General features: G+C 39.4%; 1 protein-coding gene across 1 annotated transcript in view; it reads right to left on the reverse strand.

Annotated features, from left to right (window-relative positions):
- DCAF5 (DDB1 and CUL4 associated factor 5) overlaps positions 1–17,760 on the reverse strand; it is a 127,020-nt gene that overhangs the window by 108,711 nt on the left and 549 nt on the right.

The following is a 17,760-nucleotide window of genomic DNA, read 5'->3' on the forward strand; positions in this document are numbered from 1 at the left end:
AGACCTGAGTTCAAATCCAGCCTCAGACACTTGATATGTACTAGCTGTGTGACCCTAGGCAAGTCACTTAACCCCAATTGCCTCACCCCCCCAAAAAAAACCAAAAAACCCCCAAACCTCAAGGCATTTCACAGCCCAAATCTAAATTATCTACACTGAAACATGGCACATAAAAGTCAATCCTCAGACACTGAGTAAAGAAACCTGATTTTATAGTTTAAATAAAAACAAATTTGCTCAATCAACATGCTCTAAGGAAAGAGACTGTATTTATAAATACAGACTTTCTGTCAAGATGGCTGCCTTAAAGAGAAAGCTGACCATCAGCTCCCACAGACCTTCACCAGAAAAACTCTAATGCTCTCACCAGACTGAGGAACAATCAAAAAATCCATTGAGAACTATGGTAAATGACTTCTATACCAGAACTACTCAAGTGTTTAGCCAGAAACCTGACAGCTATAGAAAAGAAGGCCCTAGGGGGCAGCCAGGTGTCAAGGTGGATAAAGCACTGGCCCTGGATTCAGGAGGACCTGAGTTCAAATCCAGATTCACTTAACATTTACTAGCTGTGTGACCCTGGGCAAGTCACTTAACTCTCACTACCTCACACACACAAAAATAAATAAAAATAAAAACGAAAAGAGGACCCTTCTGGTAATATATTGGCAGATCAAACAAGGGGCACAAGTGGCCTACAAGGCTATTTGTCAAAAGGCTCCCTCCCTAAGGAAGACCCAAGGTGGTGACTTTGGAAGTCCCAGGGGAAAACAATAGGCAATAAACAGGTTGGCCAAGCTTTGGTGGAGCATCAGCACTCAGAGAAGGGGTGTCCCAGCCCATGGGCTCAGAAGTCTCTATCATACTGTCCTGAGATGCCAGAAAGATCACTGAAGATCAAATGTTCTGAAACTCAAAGATTGGGCAGGAAGTGGAGAAATCATCATAAGAATCTAAGGGACCCACCAAAAGCACAGCAAGGGGATGCGGCCCTGGCACAAAGCCCCAAGGAATCAAGCCTAGAAAGAATAATAAACCAAAGACAGACCAGTATAAATAATTACCAGAGATCTAGCAATATAATCATATTATTCTGCCATAAAAATTTAAGGAAGATTTCGGAGAATACTAGGTATGAACTGATACCGAGTGAAGTGAGCAGAACCAGGAGAGTAATTTATAAAAGGGCAGCACCATTGTGGAGAACAACTTCAAAGACTGAAAAGGATTCTATCCAATGAAATGACCAAACATGTGCCCAGAGGACCTACCATGATGTTCATTACCCATCTCCTGACAGAGAGGCAAGGGACAAAAGGGACAGATGTATATTTGGATGTGGCCAATGCTTATCTGTTACAATTTGTCTTTTCTCTCTTGCTTTTTAATGGCGGAAGTGGGGAGAATTAGGAAGAGGGGAGGGAGAGGTTAACAGTAGTGATGGCAAAAGAGGTCTGTCATAACTTTTTTTAAATGCACAGAAAGTAACAGAAGGAAGTCAGAGTAGACAAGCAGGACGATTTTGAACATAATATGTAGAATTTGGTATGTATAAATAAATATACATTTTAAAACAAGCACATGGAATTTTCACATGGAATCCTCTATGTTCTGCATTATATATGGAAATACTTTTTTTAAAAAGTTTAAAGAATTTACAAATACAAAGTAGATACAATTCATTTAAACAGCATACTGTATTGTAAGAGGAAGAAATGTGGAATCGTGGACAGAAAGCTGGACTCAGTAAGCAGCTAGGTGGCCCTGGGCAAGTCACTTAACCTATTACTGTCCCCAAAACAACTAAGGTGCAGGGCAGGTGACAAGTCTGAATAGGTAAAGGAAGTTCCAAACCAGGCAAACCCTACACTAATGAAGTGACAGTCCCTTCTCCCAAATTAATGTAGCATGTTAAGCACCTATTATATTCCAGATACTTTGCTAAGCCCTGGGGATAAAAAAGAAAGTCCAAGACAGTTGGGTTAGGGAAGAAAAAAAATGCATTAAATAACCTTAATACACTTTGACTATACTAGCATATTATTTGGATGTGGAGAAGTATGGAACCAAACTCTGGAATGAGAAGCAGCATGATGTGTGTATTAGAAAGAGGACCAGACTTGGAGTCACAAAATCTTAGAGTTGGAAGAGACTTCTAGTCTATCTCAAACTCTACATGAATCCCCTCCACAATATAAATGAGAAACTGCCTCCCAACCTTGGCTTGAAACCCTACACCTAAGGCAACCTATTCTATTTTTGGATAGCTCTAATAATTAGCAATCAACAAATACTTGGTGAGTACCTACTACATGCTAGGCAAATGAATGAAATCCCTACTCACAAGGACCTTACAATCTAACAGAGACACAAATAGATACCTTTCTACAGAATAAATATAAAGCAAATAGATGCAAAGTATTTACCACAAGGCAGTTTGAGAAGGAAGGAACTGCTAGGAATTTGGGGGATCAGGAAAAGTTTCTTCATGTAGCATCTTCAAGGAAAAGAGGGATTCTGTGAGATAGATATGAGAAGGAAATACATGGAGACCAGTCAACACAAAGTGACAATGATGGAAGAAAAAAAATGTGGCGTGAAGGACAAAGGATGGCCAATTTGGCTGGATCAGAATGCAGGAGAGGAAGTGATGTCAATGAGACTAGAAAGATATATTGGGATCAGATTGTGAAGGGCTTTAAAAGCTTAACAGATAAATTTATGTTTTATACTGGAGGCATTGGGAAGTTGACTGAATAGGGTAGTGACAGGGTCAGAACTACACTTAAAAGATGACTGGGAGATTCAGTGGATAGTGTGTTGGCCCTGGAATCAGTAAGGCCTAAATTGAAATCTGGCCTCAGAAATTCACTAGCTGGATGACCCTGGCAAGTCCCTTCACCTCTGTCTCCTTAGATTCTTGATTTGCAAAATAAGGAGTATCCTAGCACCTACCTCACCAGGTCATTGTGAAGATAAAATGCAATAAAATTTGGAAAGCAATCAGTAAACCTTAAAGTGCTATATAAATGCTAGCTAGTACTATTATGGCAGGAGTTTTGACGATATACCTGAGTGGAGAGACTTGAGATGGCTGTGCAATAATTTAGGCAAGAAATGATGAGAGCCTGAACTAACTCAGTAGCTGAGTGAGCAAAAAGTGATAAGAAGCAAGAGATGTTATGGAGTGAGAAATGGCAAGATTTGGCAAATGACTGGATATGAGGAGTAAGGAAGAGTAAGGAGTTGAGGATGATGACAAAGGTAGAAACCTGGGAGTCTGGGACAATGATGGTGCCTTTGACACAAATAGGGAAATTTGGGAAAGCAGTGAGTTTGAAAGGAAAAACAATGAATTCTCATTCTCCAATTGATAAATGGTCATTGTATATGAAAAGACAGTTTTTCAAAAGAAGTCCAAGATATCAACAGCTATATGAAAAGAAGGCTCTAAATCTTAATTGAGAAATTTAAAAGAGCTCTGAGGTTCCATCTCATGTCCATCAGACTGCAAAGATGATCAAAAAAAGGAAAATGACAAATACTGGAGGGGCTGTGGGAAAATAGGCACATTAAGACAAAGGAGCTATAAATTGGTCTTACCGTTCTAGAAATCATTCTGGGACTCTGACCAAGAATATCACCAAAATGTGTATACCCCTTTGTACTACTACTAAACAGACAGACACACACACACACCACTTCAATATGGATGATAGAAAAATAACCTATATGTACAACATTGATAGTACTTCTTTTTTGTAGTAGTAAATGACTGGAAACTAAGGATTGTCCATCAGTTGGGAAATTGCTAAACAAATTATGGTATAAATATGTAATTATAGGAAATGACTAAAGGGATAGTTTTAGAGAAACCTGGTAAGACTTCTATAAACTGATATAGAATGAAGTGAGCAGAACCAGAACAACTCATACAATAACTGTAACATTGTAAGTAAACACAGTTTTGAACAACTTAAGAACTCTAATCACTGAAATAAATCTAATGACTGAAATAATCAGTGAAATCAGATGATGTATGATGTTATTCATCTCCTGATAATGAGGTGACAGACTCAAGATGGACAGTGAGACATACGTTTTTTGATATGGCCAATGCAAGAATTTGTTTTGTTTTACTACACAGATTTAATTACCATCTCTATGCTGACAATACTCTAATCTACCTATCCTGCCCCAAACATCTCCAATTGTATTTCAGACATCTCAAACCATATGTCCAGTAGGCATCTTAAAACTAGATATGGGGGGCAGCTAGGTGGCGCAGTGGATAGAGCACTGGCACTGGAGTCAGGAGGACCCGAGTTCAAATCCAACCTCAGACACTTAACACTTACTAGCTGTGTGACCCTAGGCAAGTCACTTAACCACAATTGCCCCCCCACACAAATTTAAAAAAAACAAAAACCTAGATATGTATAAAACAGAACTCATTAGCTTTCTCCCAAACCCTCCAACTGTTCCTAGCTTCCCTATTACAATAGAGGACACCATCCTCCCAGTCACTCAGGCTCACAACCTAGGAGTCATCCTGGATTCCTTACCATCTGCTACTAATACCTGTTGATTTCACCTTTGCAACATCTCTCAATTATGTACTCCCCCCTTCTTTCCTCTGACATTGCCACCACTCTAGTGCAGGCCCTCATTACCTCACACCTGAATTACAGCAATAGCCTGCTAGTGTGGGTCATCCTGCCTCAAATCTCTATTTTCATCCATCCTCCATTCAGGCACCGAAGTGATTTTCCTAAAGCCTAGGTCTGGTCACATCACACCCCCTACTCAATAAATTCCTATTGTTTGCAGGATCAAATACAAAATGATTCATTTGAGCATTCCAAGGTCTTTATAATCTAGCCCCCTCCTACCTTTCCAGTCTTCTTATACCTTACTCCCGAAGAGATACTCTTTAATCAAATTAGTTTTGTTGTAGTTATTCAGGTATTATCCAGCTTTTCATGACCCCACCTGGGATTTTCTTGGCAAAAATACTGGAGTGATTTGCCATTTCCTTCTCCAGTTCATTTTACAGATGAGGAAACTAAGGCAAACAGGGGTGAGTGACTTGCCCCGGGTCACACAACTAGTAAGTGTCTAAGGCCAGATTTGAACTTAGGTTTTCCTGATTTCAGGTCAAGTGCTCTATCCACTGAGTCACCAAGTTGCCCAATCAAAATAGCACTTTTCATTTATTCAATAGTAAAGGGTATCAAGACTCTTAAAATATGAAATAAAAACAAAAAACATCTAATGAATCCAATTTCTCTCTATAAGACAATCTCAAAGGACTAAAAACATTGTAGATCCCTGATATATAATTGATCACTATTTTAAGCAGGAATAATGAATTCCATGATAAATAAATTTCATGATTAAAAAATTTCCTGTATTATGGGTCATTTAGAAAGTGAATTAACACTAAAGTAGTTAGGTAAAACTAGGGGATTTCCTACATACATAATACACTAAGTATGTAAGTTTATACAGATATCAATGTATGTATATGTGTATGTACATACACACATACACAAAACATACAAATTTAAACATATTCTCTAGCTGCTATTCAAATATTCAGTTTGTCCAGTAGGGGAAGCAATCCTCCAACTCACCCTTGTAGAATTCACTCAGCTGAGTAACCTAGTAATGCCATTCTACAAGTAGCACATGTTTGAGAGGACCATGTAGGTGTTACTACTATGGCCCACAAGAAAATTACAGAAACTCAAGAAAATCATAAAACAATTCTACTTCTAGATATGTATTTTTTGAACTGATATAAACATATATGAAACAAGAGCTATTCCCCCAAAGATAGTCAAAAGAAATGAACAGTAATTTCTCAAAAGAAAAAAGGTAAGTTATCAGCAACAAACATGGGAAAAAGTCTCCAAGTTACTAATAAGAGAAATGCAAATAAAATCAACTCTGAAGTTTTCTATTATCACACCTATCAGATGGGAAAAGATAACAAAAAAGAAAATGACAATTGATGGAGGGACTGTAAAAAGATAGGCAACAAATGCATTGTTGATAGAGTTGTGAATTAGTTGGGTCACACTAGATAGTAATTTGGAAGTACAACTAGACTAAGCTATCCATACTCTCTGAATCAGCAATATTTCTACTAGTCCTATGCTCCAAAGAGACGGAAGACTGAGGGAAAGGACTCATGTACAAATATTTATAGCAGTGCCTTCTGCTGGAGCAAAGAACTCAAAATAAAGTGGATGCCCAACAGCCACGGAACAACTAAAAAATTATGTTATATAAACGTAATGGAAGGGATGGATTCAGGAAAACCTAAGGAAGATTTATGATGCAAAGTGAAGTGGGCAAGACAGGAGAATTATTTATAGAATGACCACATTGTAAATGAACACAACTCTGAAAGACAGTATTCTGCTTAATATAATGAGAGTAATCACAATTCCAAGAGACAGATGAAGCAAGTCTCTCACCTCTTGGTGGAAAGGTGAGTGACTATAGGGATGGAATAAAACATTCATTTTCAGACATGGACAATACAACACATTTGTATGGCTTGACTACCCTTATTTCTTATAAAGGAGGGCTTTTATTTGGAGAGGGTGGTGAGAAATAGTGATAGTGAGATTTTAAAAATCAAGAAAAGGATGTCAATTAAGCATTTAAAAATACAAATAAGAAAAAAGAAGGAACTCTAAGAAGGAAACAAGCAAGGTAGTGTTGGTACTACCATGTTAAAAGAATTGCTTTTTAAAAATTAAATCCTCTTTTCCTCTGGACTTTGTATATGGAAATGTTCATGTCTGTTGATGATATTCTATTTCATAATTTTAAAATGTATTAAACCAAATGAGCATCTCCATCAGAGAAAATAAAAAGGAGTTATTATTACTTGATTGTATCTTGATTAGCTGTGTCTACACAATGTGAAAATCATCACTTGAAAGGCTAAAAATATTTAAACTTTTACTTCATATAATTAGGCTGAAATAGGAATTTACTGTATTTTCAATGAATTAAAAACTGACAAAAACCTGGTCACTCAATTGACCTAGAAAAATAGGATATACTTAAAGATCTCACTTCTAAGCCAGATTCTTGTCAGTTTCATATTGAATGTCCCTTCTCAATCCTTGTACTTCTTGACTTCAATATTAAAAACCTTTTCTTTCTAGATGTTCTCTCATTAGATGTTCTTGACATTGCTCTCTCCTGGCATCTCTTCCTATCTGTATGATCTCTCCTTCCATGTTTCCTTTGCTTTATCTTCATCTATGTCATGCCCACTATCTATAGGTATTCCCTAAAGCCCTGTCCTGGGACCTTTTCTTGTCTTCCTTTATACTACTTCCCTAGGTGATATCAGCTCCCCATGGGAACAACTGTTGTTTCTGCAAATGATTCCTAGATCTATATATCCAACCCTAGTCCTGAATTAGTCCTAACTCATCAATTGCCTTTTGGACATTTCAGACCAGGCATCTCAAATTCATCATTTCCCAAACAAAACTTACCTTTCCTCCCCTCCAAATTCTCCACCTCCCAGCTTTCCTAGTACTGTCAAGGGTACCACTATCCTCTTGACTCAGCTGCCAAAGTAATTGCCCTAAAATGAACATGTGACCCCATTACTCATTCTCTCCTCAGAGAGCTCCAGTGGTTCTCTATTATCTTCAGGATCAAGTATAAATTCCTTTGTTTGGCATTTAAAGCTCTCCATAACCTGACCTTTGTCGGAGGCTGAATTTGAACTCAGGTCCTCCTGAATCCAGGGCTGGTGCTTTATCCATTGCACCACTTAGCTGCCTCCCTAGACATACACATCTTATTCGCACACCTACTTGAATTGCTCAAACATGAAGTTCCATTTCCCATCTCTATGGCTTTGGACAAACTGTTCCCCATGCTGGAATGCTCTGCCCTCTTACCTCTAACCTTCGTTTTCCTGACTTATTTCAAAATTCGATACCAAATCCACATTCCGAAAGAGGCCTTTCCCTGTCCCCTCAACTTCCAATGCCCTCTCCTTTCAGTGTACTTTCCACCTGCCATCCACACTGTATTCACCTGTTGATTCCTTTCAATAGAGTGTATGCTCTCTGAAGGCAGAAACTGTCTTTTCTTTGTATTTCCAGATTAATACAGTGCCTTGCACATATAGCAAGCACTTAATAAATGCCTGTTGACTTAAGCTTTCCAAGTTTGTTTCCTCATCAATAAAATGGGTATAATAATGTTTGTTCTCCTTACATCATCAAGCTATTTTAGGAAGTGCTCTGTGAATTTTAAAGAACTCTGCACATGAGTTATGATCTTCCCACATTGATAAAGGTTTTTAACTTTCAGAAAATAAAACATAGAGAAAGAAGAAAAACAGGTGCTCAGGTAGAAAAATAAATAAGACATGGCTTTTATTCTCAAGAGAGCTTATAGCCCACTAGGGAAGGTAAGCTATGTGCACAAATAATTATAAAACAGAATGACATAAATTCATAAATGTATAAATCAAATGCTATGACAGTTCACAGAATGAACAAATTCATTCCAGGATCTATTCTAGGTGATTCAGGGAAGGCTTCATAGATGATGTGGCATCTGAACAAGGTTTTGAAGGATAGGTGGGATTTCAACTGGCAAAGAAAAGCAAACATAATGAACAAGAATTGCCGAGGTAGTGGGGCAAAGGCAAGGAGGCTAGAGAGTGCCAGACACATTTGTGGAGTAACACAGAGTACAGGTGAAAGATTAAAAGACAAGTTGGAAATAAGAGGGGAGAAGCAGCTTTCTGGTGAAAAGAGAAGTTTGAACTGTTAATGGTTCCTGTCAGAATCACAGCATATTAAAGTAAAAAGGGGTCATTTCAATTCAACCTTTTCATCTTATATGTGAGGAAGCAAATTTAGGAGCAAAAATGACATGAGAATGTTCACAGATTGGATTTTTAAAATCAAATTAACAATTAAGATTACAAAAAAAAAGTCAACTCAACCACAATTTATCATTTTCTCAGGTCCAATAACTTTTTGTTGTCCTTAAGAAGTCTGAGAACTACCCAACAAAACGTAGACTACATTTTTAAAAATAGTAGGACTGACAATGAATTTGCTGATCTTGGAAGAGCCATGAGGTGATGGACCAGGTAGGTCAAATACATAATGTCATCTTTATGCTAATGGCTCCATGAATTCAACATAAAAATGCTCTCCAGGATTGACCCTGCCAGATCTGCCCCAACTCTCCCAAATTTCTTAGAGAAATAACAAAGGAAAACTGCACTTTAACTCTAGACTTAAACAAATCAGCCACAACCTCTGAGTTTTGGTTGCTCATCTGTAAAAATGAGGTTAGATTAGATGACCTCAAAAGTCAGCTCTAAATATGATTACATTATTTTTAAGCAATAAAGAATTCTTTTATAAACCATTTGAGAGAAGGAGGAGCTATGAGGATATCATCCCTTAATATTGAAAATTATGAAAGAGAAAATAGTACATTGTATCTCCCCCAAACTCAGAAAGGAATCCAGAAAACCAATTTCCAGGGCACTCTTTGCTAAAGAATTGTAAATTATGAATTTAAAAAACCAAAGGTACTAGACCCTTCTCCTTATAGCACATCATTAGCTATATTTCTGACTAACAGACTAATAGATGAAGAGAGAGGTATTAATTAAGACAAAAGGGACTTGGAGATTTTAATAAACTTTTCCAGCAAGGTTTATCCAAAAGTTTTTAAATGACTTAAGGCATTAGTCAAATAGAGAAAATTTGGCTGTAGTTATACATGCATACAAAGTACCCATTCCATAAAACTGAAGTTAACTGGTGACTGAGTACAAGTAGGTAGTGCAGGCCTGGAGTCAGGAAGATTCATCTTCCTGAGTTCAAATCTGGCCTTAGATTAGATGTTTAACCCTGGGCAAGTCATTTAACCCTTTGCCTCAATTCTTCATCTGTAAAATGGGCTGGAGAAGGAAATGGGCAAATCAGTATTTTTGTCATGAAACCACCAAATGGAATCATGAAGAGTTGGACATGACTGAAAAAGTGACTGGGTGGTAGGAAGAAACCCTTAATTAACAAGTTCAGATTATAGGAAGCACATAAGAATATGAATACTAGAATCAGATATTGGGGTAAGCTAATTAAGCATACTGAACAATAGAAACCTTTGTCTAATTGGAACCTTTCTCACTTTCTTCCATTGGCTCCTCTATGTCGGTGCCCTGAGCAAAGTGGGTGCTTATTTTACTGTAAGATTCAGATGTCAGTGCTAGGTCTGTACCCCAAAGACATCCAAAAAAAGGGAAAAGGACCTATTTGTACAAAAATATTTATAGCAGCACTTTTTGTGGTGGCTAAGAATTAGAAATCAAAGGGATGCCCATCAACTGGGAAATAGCTAAACAAGCTGTGGTATACGATGGTGATGGAATATTATTATTGTGCTATAAGAAATAACAAGCAGGATGATTTCTGAAAAACCTAGAAAGACTTACATGAACTGATGCATAATGAAGTGAAGAGAAGCAGGACAATATTGTACACAGTAACAACAATATTGTTTGATGAAGAACTGTGAATGACTTAGCTATTCTTAGCAATACAATGATCCAAGATGTTCCCAAAGGACTAATGATGAAGCATACTATCCACCTCCAGAGAAAGAACTGATATTGAGTACAGACTGAAGCATGCTATTTTTGACTTTCATTTTTTCTTTGATTCAAGTCTTCATATACAAAATGACTAATATGGAAATATTTTACATAACTGCACATGTATAACCTATGTCTGATTGCTTACCACCTCAGGGTATGGAGGAGGAGAAGAGGGAGGGAGGGATAGCATTTGGAACTCAAAACTTTAAGTAAAAATGTAAAAAACAAACAACAAAAAAAGATTCAGATGTGAGCTAATTTTATGTTAAAGTGCTAAGTAAATTATAAGGTATGTCACAAAATGTATTGAGAGAACTACATATTTAGAGAACCTTGTTTTTTGCCATACTAGCATCTTTCTAGTCCCAGCTCTCCCACCAACTAGTTATGTCACCTTGAGCAAATTCCTTTCTCTCTTTGGGCCCCTCAGTTTCCTCATTTGGAAAATGGAGGTCTTATTTGTGCTACCTACTTCACAGGGCTACTATGAGGAAAGTGCTTTGCAAAACTTAAAAGTACTATTATAAGGGGCAGCTAGGTGGCGCAGTAGATAGAGCACTGGCCCTGGAGTCAGGAGTACCTGAGTTCAAATCCGGCCTCAGACACTTAACACTAGCTGTGTGACCCCAGGGAAGTCACTTAACCCCAATTGCCTCACTTAAAAAAAAAAAAAGTACTATATAAGTATGAGCTGTTCTGTTTGAGAACAATTACACTTCCATTCAGGAAATTGCAGAGCTCCTTTAGTTACTCCAAGTTCCTCCCAAAACACAAGTCCATATTTTTTAATATCTGTGTTGCAGTAGGACTACAAGATGTGAAATGCTACAGTCTTCAGAGAATTAAAAATGAGCAACAGGAGATAACGGTTAAAGCATGTCATAAGTATATGTAGGTTACAACATATAACAAATATAAAACTTTGAAAGAACATCACAGAAATGTACAATCAATTATTTTTTTTTTAAAGATAGGCTTGACAACAGTTCAGGTGTTCTGCTGGTACCAAAGAGATGTCATGGACAAATCAAGAAAGGTCTCTTTTCAAACTCATGGAAGGATATGATCGTCAGACATATCAACAGAAGGAATAATCCAACTCAATGAGATCACAGATCCAATAGAGTATCCTACAGCATATTATCCATGCCAATATTTCATAGATATAAGTCACCAAGAAATATAAAGAAAAAAATTGTTTTAAGACAGGAGTTATTTTAAAATATTTGATCATTGTATTTCAATATAACTGGTTTCCATTGAAAACCTATATATTTTATTTTATGCATTTAAAAACTTTATTATGAGAAGGGATGCACAGATTTCAAAGTGCCAAAAGGGGGTTAAGAACTCTTTTTCTCTAAGAGATGGCTCTCTAGAAGGAGAGACAAGGGAAGATACAGGGGAGAGGTGGGTGATACAAAAACACAGGATATCAATAAAATATCTTAATTTTTTTAAGCTGAGAAAATATCTTACAATAAAGTAGTCTGACCTACTTTAATATCTTAAGCCTCAAAACAACCACCTCAACACTTGTTGCTATCACCAACTATTTCACTTTCTGGCTGTGGGTTACTGATTATAGTAACCTATGTGCCATTAAGTTCATACCCTCAGTTGTCACTGGAGAGGCAGCACGGTATCATGGAAAGAGCACTCACTAGACTTGTAGTTAGAAGTTAGGGTTTGAATTCTGTTTCCTACACTTAGAAGCTCTCTCTATGTAACCCTCTCTAAGCATCAGGTTCCTTATCTGTGAAATGTGGAAATATCTAGCCCACAGGGTTATTGTGAGACAAATGCTTTGTAAACTTTTTAAAAAATGGCATTGTGGAAAAAATGCAAGACTTGGAATCAGGAAGATTAAGATTCAAATTCCAGCTCCCACACTTACTGTGTAAGTACAGGTGAGTAACCTAACCTCTTTATACCTATTTCCTCATTTGTAAAAATTAGAGGATTATGGGGAGGTGAAAATGAAATCCAATAAAGCCCTCTGAACCCCTATTATCATTAAAATACATTATCACAGAATTTGAAAATTGTAAAGAAGCACAGCAGCCAACTAGTCCAATGCACACAAGCAAAGAATCCCCAACATAACAAATCTAATATATAAAACTATTAAGGAGGATGAACCCATCATTTCCAGAGGTAGCTAATTCTACTTCTGTACAACTCTAATTTTTTAGTAAGTTGTTCCTGCTATAAATTCTAAATCTATCCACAACTTCTATCCATTCTGCTCTTGGTTCTGCTTCAGGGGCCCAAGAGAGTAAGAATAATCTCTCCTCCACATGAGAGTCCTTCAAATACTTGAAGAAAGCTACCTGTGTCCCCCAAGTCTTCTCCACACTAAACATCTCAAGTTACTTCTACTGATCTTCACATGACATGAACTCAAGCCTTCGCACCATCCTGCTGACCTTCTCTGCACACTTTGCAGCTTGTTAGTGTCCTTAAAGCATGGTACCCAGGACTAAACACAATTCACCAGATGAGGTTACATGTGACCTGAGTAAAGTCTCTTTTCCTATGAGCCAATGCCCCTCTTCAGGCAGTCCAAAATAAAATCTGGTCTTTCGGCTGCACCTCAAACTTCGGACTGATATTCAAGCTTGCACTCCACTAAACCCTAAGATCCTTTTCAAAACAACCGCTGTCTATCCATGCCTCTCCCATATTAACTTGTAAAGCTGATTTTTTTTTTATCTAAATGCATTTATCCCTATTGAATATCATCATATTAGGTTCAATCCAATGTTCTAGTTTTGGATCCTAACTGTTATTCATTGGGTTAGCTAACTCAGCACTGGATTCTCTGAAAATTTAATGAACATATATCATCTAAGCCTTTATCCAAATCTTAATCCAAGCATATATACATATATGTGTGTATATGTATTTGTGCGTAGCACAGGGCCAAGCAAAGATCCCTGGGACAGGCCCTTGAAGTACCCTATCTTATTGACATTGAACCATAATTACTTTGAGTATGACAATCAACCAGTTTGGAACCCATCTGATTGCATTACTGTCTAATCCTTATTTCTTCATCTTTTCCACAACAATAGTATGAATTACTTTATCAAAAGCTTTGCTGAAATCTATCCACAACATTTCCCTTAGCTATTAGTTTAATTATCAGATCAAAAAAGGGAAATGCGGTCTGACATGACCTGTTCTTGATGAAGCCATGCTGACTCTTTGTAATCACCACTTCCATATAGCAATACATTCAACAACCATCTAAGGATTTATTTTAGAATTTCTCTAAGAGTCAAACCAAGCTCAGTAGCCTATAATTTGCAGACTCTATTCTCTTCTGCTTTTGTTTTGTTTTGTTTTTAATCAGGACAATATTTACATTTCTCTAATTTTGTGATACCTCCTCCTCTGTTTCCATGCACATTTGCCAGTTCTTTGAGGACTTGAACATATAGTTGTCCCCTGGCCAAGTAAGTTCATCCAGGGCAACTCAACACTTTCTTACAATCTCCTATATACCATGCATCATTTCCCTGTTAGTCATTTGTTTTATCATTTCCAATGTAAAATTCATTTTCCTTTGCAAATGAAACAGAAACAGAGTAAGAATTGAACAAGTTTGTCTTCTCTCTTGGTAGACCTCATGCCCTATACCCAGAGAGAAAAGGTCCTGTTCCTTTTTTTTAATCCACCTTTTTCTCCCCTAATAAAAAACAAAACTTTTTTATGTTGTCCTTAGGGTCCCTTGCCTGCCCCAACTCATTCTGACACTCCTGCCATATCCTTATCTTTATTTTTTTCTGCTTCCATCTTCCTCACATTTCTTTTTAAAATCTGATTTGGCTGAGGAGTTCCATGTGCATCCAACCACACTGGCATCTCTGGACGGATCCCACGTTTCCTCCTCACAGGAATGATTTCCCTTTGTGTCTTCAACATTTCATACTTGAGCATCTCCCATCCCATCTCTCCTGAAGCATTTTATTCCATGGTATCCTATCTCTCCTCTGAACTTTTTGAAATATGCTTTCCCAAACCTAAAATATATCTCAAATCATGCCTGGATTTCTTCTCCTCTATCATATCTACTCCAGCATTCAGCTATGGAATTTCACCTTGTTAATTATTTCACCTTTTGAAGGATGACATTTTGAAGGCAATTCAATAAGCTTTAGCTACTCTACTTTTGGCAGAGAGAGAATGCCAACAGACATCTGAATTAATGAAGTCCCATTACTCTTATATTATGGCTTAGGGCCAGGCTTGTGATGTTTCCCCAACCCATCTATTTCCTCTTTCTCCCCAGGTGGTCTTTAGTATACACAAATGATTCAAAACAAACAAACAAACAAAACCAACTGGGTTTTTCTTCCTTTGACCTTCACCCAAATGCTCTCCATCATTATGACCCAGCTCTAGGTCCCTAAGATAAGCTGCCCCACTCTCCTCTGCCCCGTACCCCTTTTAACTTCTTCACCCAGATAAATGGCAAGAAACTTTGTTTTGCCTTAACTAATGAACTCTTACACTACTTAGCACATTGTACCTATGCCAAAGGAAATCAATACATTTAATATTTCCTTAAGATTCCAAGTTAAAGCCCCCAAATAAATCGTGTCTGAAACAAACTTGGGTCATACATTAAAGATAATGCATTTGGGCTCAACTCAGGGCCAGCATAAAAGATGAAAAATTGGCATCCTGACCCTAGAAATCTGAAGGCTTTAACATGAAACACAGTACCAAATGCATGATGGATCCTTCAGGGCTAGTCTCTCTACCACTCTAAACCTGGTATCATATTTCCTTACTATTTATAAAGTGGTAAAATTGAAGATACAGGTGGTATCTTCCCCCCCCCAAAAAAATGCCCCTTCAGAGAACCCCAACATAGAATGCTTACATATGTTAAAATGTGTAAATGAAGAGCTGGCTAGGCAAGATTAAAATGGTCTTTCACGTTGTAAGGAGTATTCAGAATCCTTTAGCAAAAGCAATGGCGCCCCAATCCCAGAAGAAAGGCACTCTAGACTGGGCAAAGCTGTGAAAACCTAAGAAGACTTTTTTAGTGAAACACCAAGTCCAGAGAAAAGATGAGTGGCAGAATGAAAAAATTCCGTTTTTGCACAAACAAAATCAACGTAGTTAAAATTAGGAGTGGCAGAGCTGAGGAAAGAACCTGCTACAGAAGACTTAAGAGCAAGGGGAGGAGTTGATAGAAAACAGGAAGAACACAGGCAAGGAGGAAAAGAAAACCCAGGAAGTAAATGATGGAGAATTCCTTTCCCAATCATGGAATGTGAACACGGTCTAAGTGCTTATCGCCAAGAGAAAGTCGAGTCAGAGATTTTCCTATGGGCATAACCCAGGAGACATACTAGCTGAATTGTTGGGGCAGGTGGCTGCTAAGGCAGCTGTTGTAACCAGAAGCCAAAAAGGGATGAACCTGGGGCCTCAGCAAGCCAGCAGACTGAAAAGGGGAGTGACGACAGGAAGATACAGTGTAATGTTTTAAATCTAAATTAAGCTGCTTAACATAAGACCATATGTGTAAGATTTCCCCATAAGTATGGTAGGTACCCTAAAAATTCTCACAGTAGTAAAGGTTTCTTGTGCTTTTGAAAATAATTCAAATCAATTTAAAAAACAATGATTAAGCCCCCTTCGACTTGCAAGACACCATAGTTGGAAACTTAAGTGAAAATCCACAAATTCAGTCTTTGATGGAGAAATCTTAATTACTGAATATTGGGTGATGAAATTAAGCAGCTAAACTATCTGAGGAAGTCTTCAGGTTGGGAGTCATTCCTCATTTCATAAAGAACAAGGGTAAGGTCAGTTCTATTTTATTAACATCTCAAAACAGCTGGAATCAAAAGGTTGGGTTTTTTTAAGTTTACTCTCTAAAACACCCCCAAAATATTCTCTCTCTACCGCTCACCACACCTCTCCCCACCCCCAAGTCAAATCTAAGTTCTGACACTGGGCTGGGGGGAGTGTCCAAACATGACCCTGGCAGAGACTCTGCAAATTTAGATCTGTCACTGGTCATTCGTGCATGGACTGCCATGTCAGGCCAGTTTCTTACCAGAGGCAGGTCATAATAATAATAATTTTTAAAAAAGGGCCATAAATAATGACTTGGACTCTACTTAAGGATAAAGGCAGAAGGAAGGGAGGCTGGGTCCACGACCCACCTTGCTCGCCAGCATCTCCTCCGCCGCACCCCCACCCCCACGCCCCACGGCTGACACTGGAACAGAGATGGAGGAAGGAATGGGGCACCAGCGGCAGACACCCGATCCCCCACCCCTCGTTTCCTCCGTGTGCCCCCCACCCACCTGCCCCCTATTTTGGCCTCTTTGGACCGGGTAAAGGCGGACAGCGGTAGAGGCAGCAGAGCCCTCCCTCCCATACAGAGCCTGCCACCTCTTTCCAAACACCCACCAATCCCACCCCCATCGGGGCTGATCCAGGGCTGCGGGCGGGCGTCCAGCGCGAGCCAGGCCGGGGCCTCCCTGGTGCAATAGGCTATCGATTCAGCCGCCTGTCGCTAGGAGCCCCAGGAGAGCAAGGCCTACACCTCCCGGGCCTCGATTTCACCCCTTTCCCCTAAACCCGAGGGGAAGCCCCGGGATGAGGGGGGAGAGTGTGTGTGTGTGTGTGGTGGGGGAGGGCGGCGGGAAGGAGGGGGGGGCAAGCAGTGCAAGCCACAGCTTGGGGAGGGAGGGGAGGGCAGAGGAAGAAGCCCGGAAGGGCAGAGGGTCCACCTGCAATGGCAGCCCCCCTCCCTTACGGAGACGGAAGAGGCCGAGGGGGCGTGCAGCCTAGCCCAGTTGGGGGGGGAGGGGGGCGGAGATGCGAGCAGCCGCCCCGGCCCAGCCCGGCCCTCTCCTCCTCCCCGGCCCCGGCCTCGGGGCCTGCCTGGCCTCCGCCGCTACACGGCCCTCGAGTGCACCTGGGGAAGTAGCGAGAGGAAGAGTTTCCCGTCAAACTTTGTCAAGGATGGGGCGGCCCCGGCCCCGTGGCCCCGCCGGCGGTGCCGTCTCCCGGTCCCCCGGCGCCGAAGGGGGCAGAGCTTGGGAGCTGTCAACCAT

The sequence above is a fragment of the Dromiciops gliroides genome, chromosome 2 (assembly GCF_019393635.1).
Source record: "Dromiciops gliroides isolate mDroGli1 chromosome 2, mDroGli1.pri, whole genome shotgun sequence".
Lineage (NCBI taxonomy): Eukaryota > Metazoa > Chordata > Mammalia > Microbiotheria > Microbiotheriidae > Dromiciops > Dromiciops gliroides.